The 25,808-nt window shown below is 35.7% G+C and overlaps 1 protein-coding gene and 1 pseudogene across 1 annotated transcript in view; one reads left to right on the plus strand and one right to left on the minus strand.

Annotated features, from left to right (window-relative positions):
• The window catches only part of ZFAND3 (zinc finger AN1-type containing 3), a 321,862-nt gene that overhangs the window by 241,601 nt on the left and 54,453 nt on the right, over positions 1 to 25,808 (minus strand). The window lies entirely within an intron of this gene.
• LOC105861372 (dynein axonemal assembly factor 4-like) lies at positions 4,619 to 6,273 on the plus strand (annotated as a pseudogene).

Here is a 25,808-nt window from a genome sequence, read left to right on the forward strand (position 1 = left end):
CTCATGTCGAGCAATAGAGCTCTCATGGGGCAGATGAGAAGAACTGCTCATCTTCTTTACCGCTCCACGACGAATTGCATGGGTTGCGCAGATATGCTGTGTAGCCACGCCCATCACTAGGTCTTATTTACTAAGGGTAGTGCTATATTGTAAAAATGCTTAAAAATCCTGCTAGGGCTTATTTTATGGGTAGGTCTTATCTTCGGGGAAACAGTAGAAAAAATTATAAGAAACTAAAGCTGACAGAAATGAGGCAACTTAACTAATAAAAAGTATAGCTGGGATTCAAACCCTAACATTTTTAAGATTAACTCAAATATAAAAGGAAGGGAATAAAGTAAGACACTTCCAGTAGTACAACTCTATGAATATGCCACATGAAAAAAAGAAAATCATATCCTTCCCCAAACTGTCCTCATAATAGCTTTCTAGTAAAATATATGGACAGAAAGTCAACATTAGTCCTAACAAACCTTTAGTTTGACACGTGCCAGCATTTCTTTCCTTTAACCAGGATAAGACATTAATTATTAATATTGTGCTGGTTACCACTTCGAGAGAATCCAATTAATTGTCACCACTTATTTCAAAGTAAATCATGAAAGGTATGGAGCGGAGAAACTGGCTATAAATAAGCCCCTAAGGAAAGGAAATTTAAAAAAATACAGATTCCTAGGCCCCACTCCAGGACCTAATAAATCAAAATGTCTGGGCTAATGTCCAATAATCCTTATATTTTCTTAAAAGCCCAGGTAGACAGCCAAGTTTGGGAACTATCACAGGGAAGTTAAAAAGTCAAACAAACAGAAGTGCAACTAGCATTGATCTTGGAGTACAAGATTATGGGACTTGGTCACCGGTAATCCTAGCACTCTGGGAGGCTGAGGTGCGCGGAGTGCTCAAGGTCAGAAGTTTGAAACCAGCCTAAGCAAGAGCGAGACCACTATAAATAGAAAGAAACTAACTGGCCAACTAATATATATAGAAAAAATTAGCCAGGTATGGTGGCACATGCCTGTAGCCCTAGCTACTTGGGAGGCTGAGGCAGGAAGCTAGGCTGATACCATGGCACTCACTCTAGCCTGGGGAACAAAGTGAGACTCCGTCTCAAAAAAAAAAAAAAGATTACGCGATTTACTTATAATCTAGTTAGGACTCAGAGCCTTTTACTGTACACTTACATTTCAAAGGACATGATTCTACCCAAAATATACTTGAATATTTGCATTAATTCATGATACTCAACATATAATACTGTACTTATATCACATTTAAGAAATCTTTTATTGATTAATTCTAGCTGCTCGTGTACGACACAGATATATCATATGGGATATATACACACACTAGTAACCTTATACAACATTTAGCATGGTGACTGACAATCCAGCTCCAAATAGTTTTCAAATAAACAAGTACAAGTTAATCTAATAACTATTCACTGACACCCATGTTATGTGACAGGCACTGTTCTGGGTGCTGTGAATAAGCCAAGAACAAGACTTATTCTCACAATACTTATTAGCTGGGATATCAGTCACTAAACAGGTTGCTATGGAAGTACTCACCCCTTTACATCATTTTCCTTACTTTACTTTTAGATGTGAAAATTCTGCTTCATCCTTCGTTGGGGCATTATAGGAGTCTGAATCCCTTTAAATTCCAGTTTTCATTTTATATGGAGAAAATGTACAAACAAGCAGCCTCTGTTACTATTTCAAAGCAATTGGAAAATCCCAGAATCCACATTTCCATTGGGCTGAGACTTTCCAATATGCCTAATAATGATACTTTATGACCTAGAAGTTCCAATGAATTGGTAGTAAGAAAACATTGATCTGCTTCAGTGGCATTGTAATTGGAACGGTGATTAAATGCATCATGTTAAATTTACCCTAGGCCTTTTCCAGTGTGGCAAATATAAAATGAGCTATCAGTATCAGCAGAGCCTAAACCACTATTTCCTTCTAAAATGATACTTTTCCTGCATGTCAAAGGTGATATGTTTGAGCTTCCCCATTAATATTTAGGTGGCATAACATGACAAACTATATACTCCCATATAGGCTTCCATAGGATGTACACTGCCCAACATGGCTTATTCTATTTAGGAACTTGGAACAAACTTACGTATGTCAGAGCAGCACATTTGCACCACTATAGTTAATGGTCTGTCAGCATTTCCATTATAAAGCAATTTTCAAAGGTTTATTGCTCTGCTGAAGAATTTGCTCTGAGCTAAAATTTGGCATTGCAGAAAAGCAAAAACTGTAGCCTGTAGTTGTTTATTCCTTTCCAAGTAGGCCAAGTAGTTTGTTTTTTTAAAGTTAATCTGGTCCTTTATTTCAGAATTTCCTCATATAGCCCTTTGGGAATATCCACAGAACAAAAACTTCACACCTCACAAAGGGACTATTGTTTGGTAATAGCAGCTAGCAACTTGCAAGGTACAAAGCATAGATTCCAACTTATTTATGGAAAATAATTTTTAAAAAGCAAGCATATTTTTCATGAACTGCAAGTTTAAAAACTTTTCATCAGTTCTTCCTTAGTTGTGATTAAATCATTCACGATATTAGCATGCTCTGCCACTGATATTAAAATCAATGGATGACTTAAAACTTCTCATCAATGGTTAAACTTCCTTCCCACCCAAGAACCACAGACTAATGACCTAATATGAATGTCATCTATTCTCAACTCCATCTTACTCCACTAGCTAAAGGGAGTAAATACTATAACTAAAAGCTAAGTAGCGAGCCAGGCGTGGTGGCTCACGCTTGTAATCCTAGCACTCTGGGAAGCCGAGGCAGGAGGATTGCTCAAGGTCAGGAGTTTGAAACCAGCCTGAGCAAGAGGGAGACCCCGTCTCTACTATAAATACAAAGAAATTAATTGGCCAACTAATATATATAGAAAAAATTAGCCGGGCATGGTGGCACATGCCTGTAGTCCCAGCTACTCGGGAGGCTGAGGCAGCAGGATTGCCTGAGCCCAGGAGTTTGAGGTTGCTGTGAGCTAGGCTGACACCATGGCACTCACGCTAGCCTGCGCAACAAATCGAGACTCTGTCTCAAAAAAAAAAAAAGCTAAGTAGCAATAAAGGTTATACAGTGGGTAAGAAAAGCTTTGAAAATAATTTAGAAGTTCAAAAAATAAATGATCTACTCCTGAATGACAAAGTTCACAGAAAACAAATGTGGTAATCTAAAAGATTGGTATATTAGTAATAAACTAACAATTTTATTCCATCTCTGGAAACCATTCTAAGCTGAAAGCTTGCCAGAATATTCCATGCATCATACAAATTAGAAATCAACTATTCCAGTATTTTGTTTTCTTATTATTGAACCTAACTTGAAAGCTTAAATATTTATACTTCAAACAGAGTTTTTCAATTATATAGCTAATTATAATTCTACTACAACTCTACCCAATAAATAAATGAGATATAACATAAGAACAATTTTCTTAACTTAAAAATTCTCATTATGTACAAATTAAGACCCTCTAAAAGTGTGGACTCTGGTAAGCAAAGTAATCTTGTTTAAATGAATATTTCTGAGATCCATCTCGAATTAATGCATAAATACAGCTTGATATGCTTTGCTAATTTTCCAACTTTATATTGGCTTAAAATATTACTATTTAAAACCATCTATGAAACTACTCCCAAACTAAATAACACAGAATGATGTTTGTAAAACGTTAAGTAAACACTATCTAAGCCAAGCACAGAGGTTGGAACCTGTACTCCCAGCTATTTGTGAGGTGGCTGAGGTAGGAGGGAGGGTCTCTTGAGTCCAGAAGCTCAAGGCCAGCCTGGGCATTATAGCAAGACCAAGTCTCTTTAAAAAAAAGAAGAAGAAGAAGAAGAAGGTAGAAGAAAGAAGAAGAAAGAGAAACTTGCTATTGGAACTCTACCTAAAAAGGGAAAGTCTATATTCAATTAAAATTATTTTTTTAAAAAGGAATCTAATTCATGATTATAGCTCTTTGAAATATGGACATGAATGCACCACACAAGGACTAGAAGAGTCTAACAAATATTAAAAGATATGGACAGGGGCCGGGTGTGGTGGCTTACACCTGTAATCCTAGCACTCTGGGAGTCCAAGGGAAGACGACTGCTTGAGGCCAGGAATTCGAGACAGCCTGAGCAAGAGCAAGACGCCCTCCCTGCAAAAAATAGAAAACTTAGCCAGGCATGGTGGTGTGTGCCTGTAGTCCTGGCTATTAGGGAGGCTGAGGCAGGATGATTGCTTGAGCCCAGGAGTTTGAGGTTTCTGTGAGCTACAAGGATACCATTGCACTCCAGCCTGGGTGACAGAATAAGACTCTATCTCTTAAAAAAATATATATGAACAAAATTTTGTTTTATGATTTTTATTAATGTTATATTCTTTTTATAACAAATATTTTATATTCAGATTCTAAATTAACCCTACCTTTACCTTTGGCAGGCATTAGCTGTAACTTCCAAATTTACAAACATAAAAGCTGAATAAAGCTGAATTCAAAAGCAGATTTACCAGAGGATACTCAACACACTAGCAGAATATTTAAGATTAACCCTAAAAGCTACAACTGTTAAAAGCTAATTGGTTTGATGTACAGAATGAGAGATCCAGGTAAGGAATTAAAGTACTTTTATTTTTTGCAATTTTCTTAAAGGTCCCAGCTAGAAGGTACACTTAACCGAAGGACTTATGAATCCTTTTGGCTTTTGTAATAGAAACCTCACGTCTCTGAACTGGTGGTTCAGATGCAGGTAATAAAGAGATGTAGCAACCTTAGCATGACAGTGAGCATTAAACCTTCACTCAGCTTCACTGCTTATATTCAAAAGGTTGAAGCTTCTCTAAATGGTTTGACTGAAACACATTGGAAGGTAGTTATAGATGATTTCATTTTGATGTTAAAATATGGCCTTGTGCACCCTCTCCTTCTCATTCCCCTCTTCCCTCTCATTTCCTCCCCCTTATGTCCCTCCCCATCCCTTTGTCTTCCTCCTCTCCCTCTACCTATTCTGTAGTAATTCATTATTATTATAGTTAATTGCTTACCTTTTAATGTTAGCTTCTTGGCCAGTTTAATATTGAAAAATGTTTTCACTTCTTGTGGTCAAAAGAATCTCTTTCTTGATCGGTATGTTAAGTAGTTTTCTCATAAGTAAAAAACCAAATTTATCATAATCCTAATTGAGCAGTATTCCTTACATTTTAGTTGACAAAGAGATGTTGCAAAAAATAAGAGAGAAATCTATTTTACAAGCACAAGAGAGAGCAAAAGAAGCCATAGAAGCAAAAGCTGCAGCAAAGCGGGAAGATCAAAAATATGCGTTAGATGCCATGATGAAGATTGAAGAAGAAGAGAGGAAAAAAATAGAAGATATGAAAGAAAACGAACGGATAAAAGCCACTAAAGAATTGGAAGCTTGGAAAGAATGTCAAAGAAAAGTTGAAGAACAAAAAAGAATTCGGAGAGAGGAGAAATTACGTCAAAAAGAAAAGCAAATTGAAGAAGAAAGAAAAAATTTAAAACATAAAAGTCTTCCTAGAAATTCATCTAGATATCTTGCCACAAAAGGGAGAAATTTAGAAAATATATTTTCTGAGAAATTAAAGGAAGATAGTATTCCTGCTCCTCACTCTGTTGGCAGTATTAAAATCAACTTTACCCCTCGAGTATTCCCAACTGCTCTCCGTGAATCACAAGTAGCAGAAGAGGAAGAGTGGCTACACAAACAAGCTGAGGCACAAAGAGCAATGAATACTGATATTCCTCAACTTTCTGATTTAAAAGAAGAAGAAAAGAACCCAGAGTGGTTAAAGGACAAAGGAAACAAGTTGTTTACAACAGAAAACTATTTGGCAGCTATTAATGCATACAACTTAGCCATAGACTAAATAATAAGATTCCACTATTGTATTTGAATCGGGCCACTTGCCACCTAAAACTAAAAAACTTACACAAGGCTATCGAAGATTCTTCTAAAGCACTGGAATTATTGACACCACCTGTTGCAGACAATGCTAATGCAAGAATGAAGGCACATGTACGACGTGGAACAGCATTCTGTCAACTAGAATTGTATGTAGAAGGCCTACAGGATTATGAAGCTGCACTTAAGATTGATCCATCAAACAAAATTATACAAAATGATGCTGAGGAGATTCGGAATGTAATTCAAGGAACAGAACTAAAATCTTAGAGACTACTGGAAGCAACTAGGTATTGTATTAGGTATTGTTTTAAGTTTTTCAAAAATAATGGGAGGTATTAGGAATCTTTGTCTATGCTATAATCAATTGTGCAGAATCGATTTTATTATTTGAGTTCTGTATAGGGCAAAATATAAATCTATAGGAAATGAAATGTTTGACTCTAATTATTTCTGAATAACAAAATCAAAATGAGAATAATCAATTTTAATTCTATACTTCTTAATGCATAATATAATTATACATTTTTTTGTTACTGAATTATACTTGCCCTTGTAATAAAATATTTGTTCTAAGTTACCAAAAAAAAAAAAAAAAATATGGCCTTGTTAATGATTTAAAATAACAGCAAAGGGTTTTCACCAGATTTTATAACTTTTCATCTCCTATCCTATTGCCATTCAAATTCCCCTGTTTTCTCAGGATGACCTTTTCCTTCGTATGCTATTAATAGGAAAATACAATTATAGAACCACTTGCCATTTTAGAGTAAGAAGGCCCTGGCCACAGTGCTACAACCAGAATGAACTGCTAGAAAGTGAGGCAGCTGGTTATCTACTCCCTCATCTCTAATACCACATTAACCTTTCTTTCAATAAAATTTATCCTAATAAATATATCATATGTTAAACATTCAACAGGCACAAAAGTATGGAAAGTATACTTCATTCTCACCCCTGTCTGCCAGGTACCAGTTCCCCCCTATTAGAAGCAACTACTAGTTTCTTTTTTTTTTTTTTTTTTTTTTTTTGAGACAGAGTCTCACTTTGTTGCCCAGGCTAGAGTGAGTGCCGTGGCGTCAGCCTAGCTCACAGCAACCTCACACTCCTGGGCTCGAGCGATCCTTCTGCCTCAGCCTCCCGAGTAGCTGGGACTACAGGCATGCGCCACCATGCCCGGCTAATTTGTTTTATATATATATATATATATCAGTTGGCCAATTAATTTCTTTCTACTTATAGTAGAGACGGGGTCTCGCTCTTGCTCAGGCTGGTTTTGAACTCCTGACCTTGAGCAATCCGCCCGCCTCGGCCTCCCAAGAGCTAGGATTACAGGCGTGAGCCACAGCGCCCGGCCCACTAGTTTCTTTTTGATCCTTCCCTGTGGCACCATCCTGTTTTAAACCATATCCCCAATCCTCTAAATCTCAGCACTCCCAAGCCTGCCTGTGTGCTTTATTTTTCTCACTAGCATTGATCACCAACAGACTTCCAATATATTTTCATTATTTACACTTATTACACATTATTTCACTATTTACATATAGATCAATCATTTCATTCTTGTCCTACCCCCCTCTGCAATAAGAATAAAAACTCCATGAAGAATTCTGTTCACTGCTGTATTTCCAGAGCATGGAACACTGCCTGGAACACAATGGACCTTTGACAAGTATTTGTTGAATGAGTTAATAATAACCCATATTACAAATACTGGTAACAAGTAAGTTATCTATTCTTTACAAAATACTAATGCTAGGCTGGACTTAGTGTCTCATGCCTGTAATCCTAGCACTTTGGAAGGCCGAGGGAGAGGGGAAGGAACACTTGATGCAAGGAGTTCCAGACCAGCCTAAGCAAAAACGAGACCACCTCTACAAAAAATAGAAAACTTAGCCAGGCGTGGTGGTACATGCCTATAGTCCCAGCTACTCCATAGACTGGCATGAGGATTGCTTGAGTCCAGGAGTTTGAGGTTGCTGGGAGCTATGATGATGCCACTGGACTCCAGCCTGGATAACAGAATGAGCTCAAAATATAATAATAATAACTAAAAATTAAAAACCACAACTAATGCTTTTCCAAAAAAGCAGTGGAGGGGGAACCCTACAGAACTAGCAAACTCTACCTAGGGAACTAAGTCAGTTTAAAAGTAACGAAAATTACAACCGTTCAATATTACCCATTGTTTGAGACTGTAAAGTTTACACTGAATTTCTACACAAAAAGAAGTCTGCTAAAACACCACTTGTAAAATTACTTTCCCCTGGGATTTTCTTGAAAATGAGATGCCTACTGCAAGTCTATGCCAAGAAAGTAAAAACAAACATTTTCAAAAAATTTTTTGAGAGATAAGGTCTTGTTCTGTTGCCTACACTGGAATGCAGTGGCATGATCATAGCTTACTGCAGCCGTAAACTCCTGGCCTCAAGCAATTCTCCTGCCACAGCCTCCCAAAGTGCTGGGATCATAGCCGTAAACCACTGTGCCCAGCCCAAGGGGGTAAAATTTTGAATGGTAATTTGTAATCTCAGGAGTCCTGAAAAGGTAGCTTGTTATATAATTTTTTCAGAGCAAAGTATAAAGAAGTTATAAATGAAAACATTAAGTATGGGAAGAAATTCCCACACATATGCAGAAAGACATATATTACAAGGATTTCTGCAGCACTGTTTAAAATAGTTACGTAACCAAATAAATAATAGTTAAGATTGGCAACAACTTGAATGTCCATAAAAAGAGACTAATTAAAGTATGATGAACCTACTGAGTATAATATAAAGCCAGCCAAAAGAATGATATAATTCTATATATGCTCATATGGAACAATCTATAAAACACATCACAAGAAGCTCTATGAACAGTATGTATAGTGCATACGCAAACATGTATCATTTAAATGTATAACTGTTAATGTATAATATGGAAGGATACCCCCCCAATCAAAAACACCCTAGTAATAGAAGCTGCCTCAGGATAAATGAACTGCAAACTGTAGAAAATTTTACTTTTCAGTGTGAACCATTTTGAATTGTTTAAATTTTTAACATGTGCATGTATTATGTTTTCAAAACAGAAAGGGAAATTACATAATAGTAAAGAAATTTTATTTGAAATATGTAAGCAATAGGCATCTCCAGTGTCTAAGACATAAGGGTTAAAATTAGATCAATCTCATTTACAGCATACTTATTTCAAATATTAATTTACATATTCAATTTAAATCCAAATATATATCTAAACTGGACAGATGAACAATAGTTTGGATCATTAAAGTATTCATGCCACCTCAGAAAATCATAACACAAATATAAATAGTAATACAATGAGCTACTACTCTAACCCTCATCAGAATAGCTAAATTTAAAAGACTAACAACAGCAAGCTAACATTACATTTAGTGACAAAATACTGTACACTTTTCCTTCGATGCCAGGAAAAATAGAAGAATGTACACTATTATCACATTTACTCAACATTATATCAGAGATCCTACCAGATGAAATTAAGCAAGAAAAATCAAATAAGAATCATAAAGCTTAGAAATGAAGAAGTAAACCTGTCGTTATTCATACATGACATGATTGGATACCATGCAAAGGAATCTATAAATTATTAGAATTTAGCAAGCTCAATAACCATAAGATCAACATACAAAAATTATTGAGGTTTTTTTTGTTTTTTGTTTTTTAGTGATAGGTTCTTGCTCTGTCACCCAGGCTGGATTATAGTGGAGCCATCATAGCTCACTGCAGCCCCAAGTAGCTGGGACTATAGGCACATGCTACCATGCCCCACTAATTTTCTTTTCTTTTAGAGATGGGGTCTCACTGTGTTGCCCAGGCTGGTTTTGAACTCTTGGCCTCAAGTGATCCTCCCACCTTAGCCTCCAAAGTTGCTAGCATTACAGACATAACAACCACACCCAGCTCAAAAATTAATTTTATTTCTACATTCAAAGCAACAAACAAGTAAAAAATGAAATTTAAATCATAGTATTTACCATGACACCTAAAAAGACATCAAATACCAAGAAATAAATCTAAAAGATGTACAGGGCTGCTACACTGAAAACTACAAAACATTTCTGAGGTAAATTAAAGATTACATAAATGAAAGTATATATACTATGTTCACAGTTGGAAGGCTCAATATTATAAAGTGCCAGTTCTCCCCAAATTAATATGCATACAATAGAATAGATACAATAGAATTTTGATCAAAACCCCAAAGCAGTTTCTTTTTTTTTTTTTTTTTTTTTTTTTGAGACAGAGTCTCGCTTTGTTGTCCAGGCTAGAGTGAGTGCCGTGGCGTCAGCCTAGCTCACAGCAACCTCACACTCCTGGGCTCGAGCGATCCTTCTGCCTCAGCCTCCCGAGTAGCTGGGACTACAGGCATGCGCCACCATGCCCGGCTAATTTTTTTTTTTTTTATATATATCAGTTGGCCAATTAATTTCTTTCTATTTATAGTAGAGACGGGGTCTCGCTCTTGCTCAGGCTGGTTTCGAACTCCTGACCTTGAGCAATCCGCCCGCCTCGGCCTCCCAAGAGCTAGGATTACAGGCGTGAGCCACCGCGCCCGGCCAGCAGTTTCTTTTTAACTTAAATTGACAGGCTGACTCTAAAATTTATATGGAAATGCAAAGGATGAAGATTAGGTAAGACAATGAAGAACAATAATTAAGCTGGAGGACCTACACCACCAAATACCAAGACTTACCTGAAAAGTTACAGCAATAAAGACGGTATATCACTGGTGCAAAAATGGGCAAACAGATCAATGGAACAGAACATAGAGCCCATAAACAGACCCACACATGACTTAAGGCAAACACCACTACAGCACCCATAAACAGACCCACACATGACTTAAGGCAAACACCACTATAGCAAATCGCTGGAGGAAATGGTCTTTTCAATAAATAGTGTGCTGGGTCAACCAGATATTCACATGAAAAAAATGTACTTTCAGAATTACTTCACATCACATGTAAATGTATATGGTAGACCAAGATGTGCAATATAAAACAATAAAGCTACAAGAATGAAAATATACAATGGTTTTATAACTTTAGAATAGGCAAAGGTTTCGTGAACACAAAGAGCACTAATCACATAGAAAACTAATAAATTGTACTTAATTAAAATAGAGAAAACTTCAGTTCATCAAAAGATAACACTAAGGGAATAAAAAAGTCAACTACAGATTAGGAGAAGATAGCTGTAATACATATATATGACAAGAGTGAGTGTGTGTGTGTGTGTGTGTGTGTGTGTGTGTGTGTAAAATATATAAAGAACTCATAAATCATAAGAAGACTGACATCCAATTTAAGCTGTACAAAAGACTTGAACAGGCACTTCAAAAATAAGGACATCTATGTTGTTAAGAAAGCAAATGGAAAACATCTCAACATCGTTAGATATCAGACAATGCAAATGAAAATCAAAATGTCATGCCAATATACCTCCACCAATGGCTAAATTTTAAAAGACTGAAAATATCCAAATGTTGGCAAAGGCGTGGAATGCTGAAATACTAATATACTGATTCTGGAAGAGTAAGCTGGTATAGGTACTATACCAAAAGCTAAGCATTCATAACCTACGACTGACTCATCAACTCCTTTTCTATGGATATACCCATGAGAAATGAGACTGTAATTCTTCTAAGAGATATCTAAAGCAACATTCACAGCAGCACTATTCCTAACAAAGACTAAAAATAACCCAAATAACAGAATATCAATATATAAACTGTTTTATATTCACACAATGGGATGAGAACTACTACTACAAGCAACAACAAACATGAACCTTACAGACATAATGCTGAGCAAAATAAACCAGACACAAAGAAGTACCTATGATTCTAGTTATATGATGTTCAAAACAGGTAAAATTAAATCTGTGGTGACAGAGAGCAAAATAATAATTACCTACAGAGTTCTGATGAGAGGAGACCAAGAAGGAGCCTATGGAAGTGACAGAAATTTTTTTAATCTTGCTCTAGCTGGTGATTACACAAATATATATAGATAAAAATATACAGTTATGAAAATTAAGTTGTAAATTTTTTAATGTCATTCATTTTACTATATGTATGTCATATCTAAATTTAAAAAGAGGATCCTATGAACAATATCATGCCAATAAATTTAACATGTAGATAAACTTCTAGGAAAAAAAACTTATCAAAACTAAGAATAAACAGAAAATCTAACCAATCCTATAATGAAGAAGAAAATAAACCCAAAATTTAAACCTTCATTAGAAATGAAGAAAACTTTAGGGTCAGATGGTTTTTCTGGCAATTTCTATAAAGAATTAAGAAATAAGTCAATCTTAATAAAGCGGAAAATGGAAAGAGAAGGAACGCTAATCAACTCATATGATGAGGCTAGTATCACTTTGATGCCAAAACCCAACAAGGGCATTACAGGTTTAAAAAAAAAAACTTAGTTTTTAAATTACAGACCAGCCTCATTCATGAACACAGATGCAAAGAACATAAATAAAATTTAGCAAACCAAAATGAGCAATAAAAGAGCATTTATAGTACAATTAAGATGAGTTTATTCTGAGACTCCAAAGTCAGTTTAAAACTCAATTAATGTAATTAAGGTAATTAACAAAATAAAGGAGAAAAAGATATGAGCATCCAACAGATGGAGAACAAGAATTGGATAAAAAATGATAAGCAACCACGATTTAAAAAAAAATCATAGGGAACAGAAGGGAAATTCTTTATTCAGAAAACGGATACTATAAAAACTTTTTTAAATAAAGCCAACAAAGAACATCAAACTTAATGGTGAAAAGCTGAGAGCTTTCTGTTTCAAATCAGAAAGAAAACAAGTATAACCATTATCATGATATCTATATATCTACTCAATGTAAGGGAGGACAAAGAACCACTGGAAAGACTAGGGAAAATAACAGCCATAGCTCACACAGGGCATGGAATAGTGTCTGTTTCCCATTAGTAAGAATGGAAAACCTCACAATTCATATGACATTGGGGAGAGTGCTCAAAAGAGTTTTTCCTCACTAGTGGAGTAAATGAACCCTAAGTTAAATGCTAATCTGGTACAACCTAACAAAACCTAGAAAGACATGAAATGATTGAGCTTCCAAGAAACTGAACTGTATGTGAAAACAAAGCTCAGGAATAATTACAAGAACACAAAAATATCTATCACCAAACAAGGTAAAATACACAATGCCTGGTATATAATCAAAATTTACAACTAACACACAAAGAAGCAGGAAAACACCACCCAATCAAAACTGATCTAGAATTGATACAGATGATAAAATGAGTAACCAAAGACATTAAAACAATAATCATAACTGTATGCCATATGTTCAAAATATAAAAAAATTAGCCAGGCGAGGTAGTCTGGGGCTATAGTCCCAGCTTCTTGAGAGGCTGAAGGAGGAGGATTGTTTAAGTCCAGGAGTTTGAGGCTGCAGTGAGCTATGATGGCACCACTGCTTTCTAGCCCAAGTCAAAGAGTAAGAATCTGTCTCAAAAAGGAAAAAAAAAGGAAAGAGAAAAAGGTAAGAAAAGAAAAAAGTAAAGATTTGTAAGATATTTTAAATAAACCTAATAGAACTCTTAAAGATGTAAACTACATTGTCTGAGATGAAAAATATACTACATGGAATTGACACCAAATTAAATATATAAAAGATAAATGAATCTGAAGACTTAGCAAAAAATATTCAAAATAAAATATAGAGGGCTAAAAAAATGAAGGAAAAAAGTATGAGTGAGGAAACTTTAAAAGGCTTAACATATGTGTAACTGGGGTCTGTGAAGAGGTAGAGGGAGGCAGAAAAAATATTTGAAGAAATAATGGCAGAAATGTTTCAAAATCTGATTAAAACCATAAGCCCACTGATCCAAAAAGATCAATAAACATAGGCACAAAAATAAAAACAACACCAAGGCATAATAAATATAATAAAAATATTATTATATAATTATAATAATATATATGCACGCATCACCACATCTAGCCAATTTTTTTTAAGGGATGGGGGGTCTCTCTGTGTTGCCCAGCCTGGTCTTAAACTTCTGGCCTCAAGCGACCCTCCTGCTTCAGCCTCTCAAAGTGCTGAGATTTCAGACATGAATCACCATGCCCAGCCAAAATTGTTAATTTCTGAATGAATCTGGCAAAGTAATGCTTGTATGTGTTGTCAGCTAGGATATAAATATAGACGGAACCAAAGTGACTCTTGCTATTATGAGCAGCCACACGTCCTTTTTAAAAACTCCTGTTTTCTTCCCATCTAAAAGTAAGAATCGAGTGCTAAATACAAGCAGTAGCATTACAAAAAAAAAAAAAAAGGCCTGTTGCTCAAATGAAGTATCATGAGAAGTACCCTGAATATGATGGATGGAACATGTCTTAACATGCTAAATCATTTCCTTTTTCTAATACACTTGCAAAAGTAATCAGAAAAAATAAATCACTTCTTAAAGCATATACTGTGTAGCTTCCAAAAATGAAACATACATTTGAACACAGTAAAAATATACATTATACAATAAAGGTTATATCACTAACAATAATAATTTTCTATGTTTTTCAAACTAATTAAAGCTTGGCTAGTTATTAAATCATCATTCAAATCAAATACATGCTAGCCAGTAAGCAAGTATTAATACTATATAGCAGCAATGCCCAATGGCAAATTCTAGACTCACAAGGACACTGGGTCTCAAAGGCTAATGCATTTGCTATTTTCCAATCATCTTCCTTAACTATAATGCAATGAAATAAGTTATTAAATTCAATGTCTGAGATGCTCAGACTAACTTCTCTTCTCAATGTGGCAGATCTTGTTGGTAACATACCCAGCCATTCCTCTTTCTCCCTCATTAACAACAATCTCTATTTTCTTCTGGTGGCCCTAGGCACAGTATCAGGGGAGAGATCTAAGCCAATCTAAGGTCTAAGCCAATACAGCAATTCATCGTTCCTTCTTGCACACGACCAATATAGATGTGGTTCTGTGACCCTCAGTTCTGGCAAATGAGGTATAAACAGAAGTGTTCTAGAAGTGGGAAATGGTAGAAGAGTTACTGGGAAAAGTTTTATTCCCTAATAATATAGAAAACAGAGCATCAAGAAAGATTTTAGAATTAAAAAAACAGAAAATAGAACAAAAGCAAAGGTCCCTTTTTCTTCCTCCTCCTCCTTCCTTCCTGCTTCAGATGTCCTCACTTGAGGGGAACATTCTAGGAGCTGTTGTAGTCATTTTATAACCATAATGCAGAGCTGCTGAATCCACCCTAGAACCACGAACTCCAGTCTTCTTGTTAAGTGAAATAATAAATGTGTAGTTTAAGCTTGTGCTACTCTAAGCGTGGTCCATGGACTGCTACCAGCATGCAAAAAGTGTCTATTAGCAATCCACAATGAGATAGGTACAGAAATGGAAATCAAGCATTTAGAAACTTCAGAGTAATTTTATATTGCCACATTTTCATTACATATACAATATAAGTTTGCAATAAATTGAATTTTTAAAAAGGGCTCTGTCACCACATCACAGAAAAGCATTTGTTTAGATCACTTCTAGTTGAGTATTAAGCCACCAGCAGCCAAAAATAATCAGAGACTTGGCAACATCCAAGAGAAAGCAGTCTATACAAGTCTTCTTATATCCTCCCTATTTTAAGGGTAACCTTTCTGCAAATAATAGAACGGTTGAAATCAAACAAAAATAGAAACTAATCTAATCCAGAGAATAGCATTTTGGTCTCCTGTCTAATCATAAACTTCCAAGGATCCCAGAGCACTGTGGAAAAATGAAAAAAGAAATCGTACGAGAAAATTCAATGCATATGCAATCCAAATGACATTAAAAAAGTAAGCTTTAAAAGAATGAAGCATAAATGATTGAACCATTATGCATTCCTACTGATAATGCCATAATTATGCAACTACATTTCAGATGTTAATTCTCTTTAGAATACAATATTATCTGACTTCATTAAACAAGTTCAGAGCTTAGTCGAGCTGATCTATTACAGTACCAGAGACTGAGCTATGTGACATTCAAACTTGCAAGTCTGGCTTTAAAGAAATTTAAACAATGCACAATGAAAAACTATTTTTTATCCATCTATTAAAACTTTTTTCCTAATCACAATCCGCAAAAATTTTAACCATGCTCTTAATACAGAGTAGCTAAAATACACATAAAAAATGTATAGCTGTGGACTTACATACTTACCAGGAACATGTAACATAATTTTTTAAAAAAAAATCTTAACTTATGTTTCCACCTTATATTTTCTATGTAGGAAATTAGGAAAATGCACAGGAAGAAGAGTCTATAAACATCTTCTTAGTATAGTCAAAAATGACAGATATATGAGAACATACAAGTAGAAATCTCAACACAATGAAAAGCCCAACTGCACCTGAGATAACATGACTTTATAAATGTGTTTGCTAAGGCCACTTGTTTTCCGAAAGGCTATACATTAATTTCTCTAAGAATAATCCATATTCCTCCTCTGTAGTCAGTGGCTAAAAGAACTTCTCCCAAAATTATATATGCGGTAGTTAATAACTTCACAGCTTAATTAGATTAACTCTCATTGATTAAATGCCTAGCACTAAATAAGGCAACCATATTTTTTTAAACAGCTAAGAGGCACACATGGGATACCATGGGAGTTGTATCTACCACCAAAGTTCCCCAATTTAAATAAAAACAAAACTGAAATACAATTTTGTATTTTTATTGGCCTTGGACTTGACACAATTCTTCCCATCAGAGAATACAATTTAAGGTGGATTTTTTTTCTTTTTTTCACAAGTTCATTCTCACACCATAAGTTCCAATTTGATTATGACTTTCCTCATAATAAACATTAAGGTCACTTAACTTGTTTAAAAGATATGCTTTTTAATAATTCTGATATAAAGCAAATGCTTTAGTTGGTAAAGTACTAATGATTTTGATTTTAAAAAAGAAAGTCAAGATGATTGCATATTTAATACAAATTCTTATATATGCCAAAAGCAATAAATGCATTTCTTTTAAACTGAGAAGCAGCTCTGATGTACTTTTACAAGAAAATTACTTCCATTACTCTGCAATTTCACTGCTTTCAAATCCAAGAACAAAATTTATACCCAGAATGACATTTGAAAAAAAAGCCAAAGGGGTTTTTTCACATCACCACATTTCCTACATCATTAAAACACACTTTATGCTTTGTAATTTTCATTGATTGAATTACCAGATTAAGGAATAGGAGCATGATATATAACCATAGCTTCTTAATTATAACATCCATAGCATGGAATTCTCACTTAGATACTCAGATGCACAGGTAACTCAGAACCTTCTTCGGCTTTATGAAGCAAAAATGTGCTAAAGATCAAAGTGGAATCAAGGGTCCTTTCCATGATATTACTGTGGAAGATCTCTTCTGATTAGAAATCACTAGTCCAGCCCAAACTTGTACTGGTTTAGAATTCAGCCTTTCAAACCAAATAGGCTTGTGTTCTAACAGATCAAGCCTAAATTTCTAATTGTACAGACATGAAAATGAGGCCCAGAGATGCTTAAGTGATTTATCCATGATCACATTACTCAATTTAAATGTGGCACTGGTTTCCTTGTCATTGAGTTTGGGTGTAATACACTTAAAACATTTGTTGAGCTGCTTCTGCTCAGAATTACTATTCTTTCTTTCTTTTTCAACAAATAAACTGTAAGTCCAATTAACTGCTGTCTTAAAAGCAGTAATCCTAAGGTAGTTATTCTGGACATTGAGGCTATTACTCAAAAATAAGGTTGGAATTCTTCAGAATTGTCTTCAGAGGAATTCACATATGCGAAGGCCAACTACAAACCAAGTACTGAGTCTCTTTACTTATCCCGCATACCAATCCTACAAAGTAGATATGCTTTTGGTTTCTAAAATGAGGAAACTAAGGTCACACCAGTCTTGTGGCTGCAAAGTCCCTGGACATACCACTGATTCTTCTTTTCACTGCTCTATATAGTCACCTCAATAGAGACCTTTGGTATTCTTCAATTTGATAATCACCCTTTTTTTTTATTTACCAATCTTGTCTCTAAAAAATAACCATGTTAATCATTTCTCCCACCCAAAGACATATCCAAACTCCAAAAGATGATCTGCCACTACAGAGATATTTTTCAGTCCCTGAATACAGACTCAAGAGGCCCCAATATTTTGAGCAATGATAGTACTGTTGGAATAAAGAGGCTCAAAAGCAAGAGTTCTGAAAAACAACCATGTGGGATGTCTGTAACAGGAGGCGTGTTAGATATACTCATATCTCAGAAATGAAATTTGAAGGTGGAGGGAAAATACAAATGAATTCAAAATTCCTTCCCAAAAATTCACAAGTGAATTTAGAAACTACTACTTTCTGGCAAGAGCTGGAGTGACTGAAGTATGATAAACATTTTTTATATAAACTGCAGCTTAAAAAATCCACTAGTAATTTTTTTCTTCATTCACATCTCTCAGAAAAGTGTTCTGAGTGACATCACTGCATACTTGCAATGCCTCTACAATCTAATGTGCTTATTGGTAATATTGCCCTCCTCCTTAATATTTACAGAAGTAGATAAATGACACAAATGAGAGACTTTCACAGGTATGTTCTTCTAGAGCCTGAAGCCACACTGGAACTACATCCTAACAATCTCTCAAAAAACATGCAACCTTACCGATACAATTCTCACTTTTCCTCAATCAAGACATACTTCATTTTCAACCACATGCAAAACCCTTGGTCCCAAACAATATCAAAACCATTCCAGTCTCCAAATTATATGTGATCAAGTTCTAAATGAATCTCTATTATAAGAGCTACACATGTCAGAACTCTAGACATCTTTCTCATTACTGGAGCTCTTAAAGCCCTCAAGCTCTTGGTCATTCAAGTTTTCTCCATGAAATATGACCTTTAGAAACTCTAACTAAAGGTTCTCAGGCTTGGCAAATATCCTGAACATTATGAACTATGTGGGTGGATGGGAGAAGGGGGAATAGATAATAATAGGGATACATCATTTAGGTATATGGTAGATTTCTAAAGGCTTAGTTATTCAAAAGTATTTGCAAACAAAACTAATTTGTAATCTGGCTACTTAATATACTGTCAACAGCAATAAAGGGGGGGATTAGAAAGAATAGAAAAATCCAACGTTAATTCTATTCACTGTGACAAATAATATTGCTGGTACAATGAGATAAAATTATCCTAGGATGTACTTATCCTCCAGATGTGCTCTGTGCACTGCTTATACTATTTGTGACTCATATTACTGATATACTAACCAAAACTGTAAGATGTTTTAAATATAACCATATACTGAATGGTGCTAGTGAAACATTATGCAATCACTGGAATGCCCCAAGCAAGTGTAAATATTTTTAGGAAAAACACAAAGAAATTCCAAAGTCCCACCATGAACAAATAAGAAATGCCAAAAGAACTAGCCGACTACTTCCTGTTCTTCATCTTTACACATGGCCCTGACCAGGAACTGGGCTAACCTAGTCCTGGCCTGCTCTCTTATGTCAAAAGAGGAGGTAAAGTTACAAATGCTCCATATCAAACAAATGGGGGGCTGTGCAGGAACAGACCAATGAAGCTGGTATCTATGGATTACACAGGAATTATTTTCTTCTCTGCTTTCCTTCTCCAACGAAGAAGTATAGTGGTAGAGACTATAGTAGGGGCTGACACCTAGGACTAATCTGGAAAAACATACCTTGCAATGCAATCCCTATTTCAAGCATCAGAGGAACCCCAGGCCTGGGAGTCCTAACCTTAATGAGTAGCCTACCCTTGGGGATAAAGGGAGAAGGAAGAGAATAGGAAGGCTATATCATGCCTCTGGTTCGACCACTGCCCCCCAAAAAAACAGAATCTGAAGAGCCTAGGGTTAAAGGCTTAATCTAGCCCACCCCATACTGATAAGAAAGGAAACAAATCATTGCTAGTTCAATCAGTGTTACTAACCCAAGGCCATCATTAGTCATTTCTATTTCAGGGGAGGTTGGACTGTTTAAGTGGCAAGCAAAGAGTAATACCTTTACTACCATGGACCCTACAATAAAATCCCACCTCCCCTTCCACATCCAGTGACCTAGTCATAGAAACTGGCCTAACACTGAAAAAGACCCTAATGTCACAGTTCTTTACACAAGCTTTTCCACGTTTTAGAGAATCTGAAAATTTAATATTGGACATATTCCACTGCAACACAAGTGAAATTAAATTGGCTATTAGGAAGTAAAAAGAACAAAACTGTCTTGACACAGACTACTTGCTAAGCTCTGCACCCCAATGACCTATAGTCTTCATGTCACTATACAGGTACTTTTTTTAATTCATTTTACTTTTTACCATATACTAGCATCAAGAGGAATAATTTCTTTAAAACTACAACTGTTGAAATTCTAAATACAGTCTTCAACTCTACCCCTGCCCCAACCACCCATTCCTGCAGTCCTTGCTCTCTCAACACTGAACCATTTCTTTCAAACTCTAAGAAGCCAAAAACAAAAATCTCTATGAAGTCCCCAAAGACTAAAAATTCTTGTTTTTAATGCTCTATTGCTATGTTCAAAACCCAATATAGCAAGTATTTTTTAGATAAAAAGATCTGAAAACAGCACAGCCCAGCTGTTTTCTTTTCTAATTAGTGAAAGAGGAACCTGTGGAGAGATTAAAGATTTAGCCTTACCCCAGAGCTAATAGCCTCCCTCCAGCAGCAATCCTACCTCTTGCTGGCCTAAGCAGAAAGACAGAACAGGCCATCAAATCCAGATCTCTGGCATTAATAATGAATGACAGTCTGGCCAGCCACCCACCTAGCTCTTTAATTTAAAGACTATGTATGCCCTGCTTATAGTGCACAAGACTATCATAATCTCAGCCTTCCCTTGCTGGGGCACTAGCACACAACAGTAGGAGATCTAATAATGAACTTTTCAGAACATACATGATGGAAGATGATTTAGATTTATGATTTAGAACTAAATAGCTTCTTAAACAAATACTTTCCATTATTAAACATATTCTTCATGAAAGATGCTTGTAAAGCACAAAACATACATGAAACTAAGTTCTGAATAAATGATCTGAGGCAATGTTTTCTCAAAACTTGTAATATAGACTTCTTAACCCCTTTCTAAAAATTTAGTTGAGAACGGTTTCTCATCGTGGAGGTCTTTTCCAGCTTGATCTTTAGATTCCAAGTGACTCATTCTAGTCAAATATAGAAGATCTCTAGTGAAAGATTCTCACTGAACTTCCTTAGCAACTTATTCCACTGACTGACTGACCTCACTGTCAGGTAAAATTTTAGTAGGAGATTAGAGCATTTTTCTTTTTCAGTTCCAGAACAAAATAATTTTTAGATCAAAAAGAATTGCTGCAACATACCTACTGACACAATAGGGTAAAGCAAAGAAGAATAGCACTGGCTAATACGATGCAGCTACTAGAGAGTTTATTTCTAAAGCTGTTAATATAGTTTTGAAATACAAAGCTTAAAGTAACATGAACAGTTAGAGTGTTTTTTGTTGCTACATTTTAAAAATTAAACCCTTCAATGCCTTTTTGTCCATTCACCTTTCTTTTAATACCGAGAAAGTAGAAAAGAAAAACATTTCATGTTAGTAAATGCTTTATCGACCTAGTCTCTTATCTGAACAAAAATGACCCATATCTCACAACCTTTAAAAAACTTGTGGATTTAAGCCAAATATATAAAATATCACACATAAAGATTTTGCTTTTAATCCTTAGAATACAGACAGATGGGCAAGTACTAATGGTTTGTTCCCATGCACAGCCTATGCTAATACTACAGCCTGCTCAAAAGTTCCAAACCAGCATCTTTATCCTAAAAATAAAAGAATATTTAGTTCAAAAGAAATAAATATCAAATATATCTGGTTCCAAGTATTATTAAGTATTTCATACCCAAACTTACATTCTGAAGGATCTATAACAGGCAAGATAATACCTTCTACCGATAATGAATTTACTATCATCCAAACTGAGAAAAAGCATACTCATTTATCTCACTTATTTGAATACTCACTAAATACAGGCAAAACAAAGTTTCAGACATACACATTTAAGTACCTTTAATCAGTTCACTTAGTTGGGTTCTGGTACATGTATTAATATACACCAATGTATTTGTTAGTTACACAGAGCTCCATTTCATTGTCACAAGAAATAATTACTCCAAGTATACAAGTCCATGAAGGTATCAAGGATAATAAAGATGGTTCTATTCAATGTCCCCACTTTCTAAATTAAATCACCCCCACCTACCCCCCAAAAAAACACTTCTGCATTTGGAATTAGAGGTGAAGCACAAGCCTAGTCTTGCTGGACCAAAGAAGAAATCTGTGAAGCATCCTACCCCACACAAAGATAATTCTGAGCAAAGTGGTCCCAACCTGATCTCTCATCCTACCCCACTCCTCAGTAATTCCTCTGTACTTTGTAAGGAACATAAAAAGAACAGTTACAAAAGTCACAGTGGTTTAGATGAAGAACAGTAAGTTTACTCAGACTAATAGTCAACTACATACAGGCTGGTGGTCATGACGGGTTTTTCTCTGAGGTTCCTCACTCCAGCTGTGACCAAAAATATCTGCTCCAGGCAAAATGTGAAATTAATCCAATCAAACCCTGTCAGCCATATTAACTGACAGGGCTGGGAAAGGGATATCTAGAGCAGTTACCTGTCCTGAAGTAACAATGAGACTCTTTCCTACAGAAACACTGGGATGGGGTACCTATGCAATAAATGAAGCAAATTCCCATTTTTACCTCTCAATCCATCCCTGTGATTACCAATTGTATCTTCCTTGCTACTCCAACAAACCTGACCAACCAGACTGGGACAAATCTTTCAGAAACTAAACTAATTCCCAAATTGAACAATTTAAAGTTGCTTCATTTCTCTCAGTTTCAAGAAGCTACACAACCAGGAACCAACAAAATAATTTCCATGATAATCTGAGGTTCATATTAAGTATCTACAAAGGAACAAATGAGAATGTTACACTAAGGAATTTCCCCCCACAAGCATGGGGAAAATACCAATAAAGCAATGCTCCCCAAAAGAGAAGTCATATTATTTGTCCATGCTCAGGATAATAAATCAACACTTTATTTATTCCCACTGGTGAAATGAATTTTCAAGAATATCTTCAAAATATATATATAAATGAACACCTATTCAAAAGTCTCCAGTTCTCCTTTCATGTACATAAAGTACTTGCATAAGTACACAAACATTAATAACCAGGATCCATGTATCGCCCAAGGAATGATCACTGCAAGCACAGAGCTAACTGATACATTTCCAGAGTTTCCACAATGGAGCAGGAATACCTTAAAAGCAAAGGAATTTAATAAATATTCATAAAAATAACTAAATATCTAAAATAGCCAATTTCAGTTAGCCAATTTATAAGTATATTTTAATATCAGAAACAAGGCAAAAAGATCACGTTATGACTATCCCATTCCAAGTCAACAGCTCTCTATATATTACATCCTCCCATCTATATAAGCAGAACCGGCTCATTGCTCTTTCTATCATATTCCAAAATGTCCCTTGCCTTTGTCTTACACAGGGTAAGATACACGCTATGACTGCTATGTTTTACAAATTTTTAGGATATAGGTTGATATGAAGGACTGATCAGAGATAAAATTAACTATCTCATTACCTCCTCCAAAAAAAAGATTACTTCAACAACATGAATAAATATAAGAACCACTTCAATGAGAACATATCCCAATAAATAGCCTTTATATACGATAGAGATAGGACTACTTCCTCTTCCCCATTTTCATCTGTATTTTATTAGCAGTCAAGAAGTATCTTTATTTTCAAACCTTTTTAGACTTACTTGCTTTGCTGTAGTGCTGACAGAGATGCCTTATCTTGTCACTAATATGTAGGCAAAAAGTTCTTCCACCTGTTCAGGAATTACCAATAACTCCACTAAATGGCATATATCAAGAAATAATGAAGAAGATGTATCTACTGAAGTTGAAGGCAGAAACAAATCAGTGTCCATCAGATTCTAAAAGTTGCCAGGGAAATTAAAACAAAAGTTGGACTAGTAACTGGAACAGGTTTCATTTCTGTTGTGCCTTCCCCATCAGTACATTAACCCAACTTAAAATACTCAATTTCCTTTATTTCCTGCCTCACATTTCATGTTAGATTACATATTAGGTTATTGTTGCTGCAACATTCCTGCTGACATTACAGGATAAAGGCAAAGAAGAACAGTGCCAGTTAATACCATGCAGCTACCACAACAAGCAACTGTTCAGATTTTCAAATAGTAAAACTTTTCTTTCAAAAGAAACCTTACAAAGAACATAAAATCGAAAAGTAATTTTAGGGTAAATATTTCATCTAAAATCAAATGTAAAGCATTCACATATTATAAAGTCAATTACTGAGGAAAAAAAGGCTAATTTGATTTAGCACACTGAAATGAAGAGTTATAGATAAGAATCATACAGAAACTGAATTTTTTTTTTTTTTTGAGACAGAGTCTCGCTTTGTTGCCCAGGCTAGAGTGAGTGCCATGGCGTCAGCCTAGCTCACAGCGACCTCAAACTCCTGGGCTCAAGCAATCCTACTGCCTCAGCCTCCCCAGTAGCTGGGACTACAGGCATGCGCCACCATGCCCGACTGATTTTTTCTATATATATTAGTTGGCCAATTAATTTCTTTCTATTTATAATAGAGACAGGGTCTCACTCTTGCTCAGGCTGGTTTCGAACTCCTGACCTCAAGCGATCAGCCCGCCTCGGCCTCCCAGAGTGCTAGGATTACAGGTGTGAGCCACTGTGCCCGGCCAGAAACTGAATATTATACAAACAAAAACTAGTAACAAGAAAACTAGCCAACAAGAAAATCATGATTAATGCTCTTTATGGATTAATGCTCTTATGGGATGCTCTTTAAACAGAGCAAGCAAAAAAAAAAAAAAAACCCAACTTATTTTTGAGATCTGTACAACAATGAATTAATATAACAGCAACAATTAATGCATTAGTGGTAATCAATGTACTTAAATTAAGTTTATTTTTAAAATAAAATTCTTAGCAAATGTTTATGAAATCCTTAAAAGCACCTCCACAGAATGGTCAACAACCATCAAATCACTGTTTCTAAACTACCTTTACTATATTACAACCCACCTCCTAGGAACATCTCCAATTGGCAGAGGAGTCTATTATTTCTAAAATTAAATATAATACAAAAATAGTTATGTGAACCTAAACTCTAAATCTGTCTGACAAAACACAGCTCAGATAAATCAATATAAACTGTTGTCTCTCACAATCAAAGATGAAACTGATGATTGTTCCTCTAGTGCAGCAGTCCCCAACCTTTTGGCACCAGGGACCGGTTACATGGAAGACAATTTGTCCACGATGTGGGGGGGGGGGGGCAGTTATGATGGTTTTGGGGATGACTCAAGTGCATCATACTTATTGTTCAGTCAAACCTCTCTGCTAATGATACTCTGTATTTGCAGCCACTCCCCAGCACTAGCATCACCGCCTCAGCTCCACCTCAGATCATCAGGCATTAGAATCTCATAAGGAGCACAACCTAGATCCCTCGCATGCGCAGTTTACTGTAGTGTTCGACCTCCTATGAGAATCTAATGCTGCTGCTGATCTGACAGGACTCCTGAACTAGGGAATCAGGCAGTGATGAGAGTGATGAGGAGCGGCTATAAACACAGATGAAGATTCCCTAGTTCACCTGCCACT

Source organism: Microcebus murinus, chromosome 5 (genome assembly GCF_040939455.1).
Source record: "Microcebus murinus isolate Inina chromosome 5, M.murinus_Inina_mat1.0, whole genome shotgun sequence".
Classification (NCBI taxonomy): domain Eukaryota; kingdom Metazoa; phylum Chordata; class Mammalia; order Primates; family Cheirogaleidae; genus Microcebus; species Microcebus murinus.